Raw genomic sequence first — 3,327 nt, 5'->3', positions numbered from 1 at the left:
GAGTTGTGAAACTCAAGATATGATTTTTGAAGCGACTAGTACTCAGACTGGGCAGTGTCTGGAAAAATTTTTCAAAGTTTGTTAACATCTCGTGTCCGACTCCGGTGTCGGTCTCGGGTTCGGGGTGTTACATTTTATTGGTATCAGAGCTACGGTTTAGTCGATTCTAGGACTACCGTAATGTTTTGGGTCTAGCTATACATGCCATTTTATGTGATTACTTGATAGTGTGGTGATTTCTGACAATCGTAAATGTGTTTATTTATAGTAATGGATCCCGATCGTGACCGAGAAGTAGCTGATGATCTTGAGAGTGTAGCGCCTGCTCCCGCACAAGGGACAGTGCCGGCGGACTCTCAACCTAATGCTAGTAATCAGAATGATGAAGCTAGACAAGCATTCTATAGCGTGATGAATGATTGGTTTAACCAATACATTCGAACTAATATGGCTGTTCCACAACCTCCATTCCCGACAAATACTACCCCCGCACCTACAATACCACCGGTAACGGACCAAATAAGGTCAAATAAGCCCCCAGTTGACAGAATCCGAAAACATGGGGCTACTGAATTTAAGGCTATGGATAGCGATGATGCCGAGCAAGCTGAATTTTGGCTGGACAACACTATCCGGGTACTCGATGAGCTATCTTGTACACCCGATGAATGCCTAAAGTGTGCTATCTCCTTGCTACGTGATTCTGCCTACTATTGGTGGAGTACTCTGACTTCTATTGTGCCCCGAGAGCAAGTAACTTGGGAGTTTTTCCAAACTGAGTTTCGGAAAAAGTATATCAGTCAGAGATTTGTTGATCAAAAACGGAAGGAATTTCTTGAGCTTAAGCAAGGCTCCATGTCGGTTACTGATTACGAGCGAAAATTTGTTAGACTTAGCAAATACGCTCGGGAATGTGTTTCGTCCGAAGCTATTATGTGTAAACGCTTCGAGGATGGGCTGAATGAAGATATAAAATGTTCGTTGGCGTTCTTGAAATACAGAGTTCGTGGTACTTGTTGAACGAGCTTGTAAAGCCGAAGAGCTTAGAAAAGAAAAGCAAAGAGTTGATGAGGGAACTGGAGAGTTTCGTAAAAGATCCTCGGGAGGTCTCTTCAACAGACATCGAAGAGATTTCGAGATGATGCGGGCCAGTTTAGAGGCACTTCGGGCCTTTTTGGACGAGATCGTGATCGACCCCCTGTGGGTACACGAGGCACTTCGGTCGCCAGTGTTGGGAATGAACGTCGAGACAGGACGAAATGCCGATATTGCGGTAAATGGCATTCGGGGAGTTGTAGATTTCCTGACCGCTCCTGTTACAAATGCGGATCAGTGGACCACTTCATTAAAGATTGCCCGAGGTTGTCGGGGCAGAATGCAAATCAGAGTGGGAGACCGGGTGCTACCACTGCTCGAGGTAGACCATCTGGAAATATGGGCAATGCTGGTGGTGGTCAGAGAGGATCTAGAGATGATATAACCAGATCCGAAGCCCGTGCGCCTGCTAGAGCTTATGCTATACGTGCCCGCGAGGATGCTTCTTCGCCTGATGTTATTACCGGTACATTCACCCTCTTTGATACTAATGTAATTGCTTTGATTGACCCCGGTTCTACTCATTCTTACATATGTGAAACCTTAGCATCCAGTAAGACTTTACCTATTGAGTCTACTGAGTTCGTAATTCGGGTGTCAAATCCCTTGGGTCGTTACGTGCTTGTCGACAAAGTGTGTAAGAAATGTCCCCTGGAAATTCGAGGTTCCTGTTTCCCGGCGAACTTGATGCTCTTGCCGTTTGATGAATTTGATGTTATCCTTGGTTTGGATTGGTTGACCGCGCATGATGCGATTGTGAATTGCAAGAGCAAGACTATTGATTTGAGATGCGCAAATAACGAAGTAGTCCGAATTGAGTCTGCGGACTTAGAGGGGATGCCAGCTGTAATATCAGCAATGTTGGCACAGAAATATGTAAGAAAAGGGTGCGAAGCATACCTTGCGTATGTACTTGGTGACAAAGAATTAGAAAAGAAACCCGAATCTGTGCCGGTGGTTTGTGAATACCCGGATGTTTTTCCGGAAGAATTACCGGGTTTACCACCTGTTCGGGAGGTAGAGTTTGGTATTGAGCTTGTACCTGGGACTACGCCGATTTCGATAGCTCCGTATCGTATGGCACCAACCGAGTTAAAGGAGTTGAAAGCTCAGTTGCAAGAACTGACGGATAGAGGTTTCGCTCGACCAAGTTTCTCACCTTGGGGTGCACCAGTATTGTTCGTGAAAAAGAAGGACGGAACCATGAGGTTGTGCATTGACTATCGTCAGCTGAATAAAGTGACGATAAAGAACAAATATCCGTTGCCGCGCATCGATGATTTGTTCGACCAACTGAAGGGAGCCTCAGTGTTCTCAAAAATAGATTTGAGATCGGGCTATTATCAGTTGCGAATCCGAGATTCAGATATTCCCAAAACTGCCTTCAGAACGAGATATGGTCACTACGAATTCTTAGTGATGCCGTTTGGGCTCACTAATGCCCCTGCAGTATTTATGGATTTGATGAATCGGATCTTCAGACCGTATTTGGATCGGTTCGTAGTGGTGTTCATTGATGACATTTTGGTCTATTCAAGAGACGAGACCGAACATGCTGAGCATCTGAGGCTAGTGCTGCAAATTTTGCGGGATAAGCAGTTATATGCTAAGTTCAGTAAGTGTGAGTTCTGGTTAAGAGAGGTTAGCTTCTTGGGTCATGTGGTATCCGCGTCGGGTATTCGAGTTGACCCGAACAAAATTTCAGCCATACTTGACTGGAAACCTCCGAGAAATGTTACTGAAGTTCGGAGCTTTTTGGGGCTCGCCGGTTATTACCGACGATTTGTGAAAGGTTTCTCGATGATAGCCACACCAATGACGAAGCTACTTCAAAAGGATGTTAAGTTCGAGTGGACGGAGAAATGTCAGAAAAGTTTCGACCAACTGAAAACTCATTTGACTGAAGCTCCAATTTTGGTGCAACCCGAATCAGGTAAAGAGTTTGTCATTTATAGTGACGCATCCCTACTTGGGTTGGGTTGCGTATTGATGCAAGAAGGTCGAGTCGTGGCCTATGCGTCGAGACAATTGAAGCCACACGAGAGGAATTATCCGACCCATGATCTCGAACTAGCTGCCATCGTGTTTGCTTTAAAAATATGGCGACATTATCTGTTTGGTGAGAAGTGCCATGTATTTTCGGATCACAAAAGTCTCAAATATTTGATGACTCAACGAGACTTGAATCTGCGACAAAGACGTTGGCTTGAGTTGTTGAAAGATTACGAGCTT

Source organism: Gossypium hirsutum, chromosome A01, assembly GCF_007990345.1.
Source record: "Gossypium hirsutum isolate 1008001.06 chromosome A01, Gossypium_hirsutum_v2.1, whole genome shotgun sequence".
NCBI classification, from domain to species: Eukaryota; Viridiplantae; Streptophyta; class Magnoliopsida; order Malvales; family Malvaceae; genus Gossypium; species Gossypium hirsutum.
The sequence above is the reverse complement of the archived record's forward strand: the minus strand, read 5'-3'. Positions refer to the sequence as shown.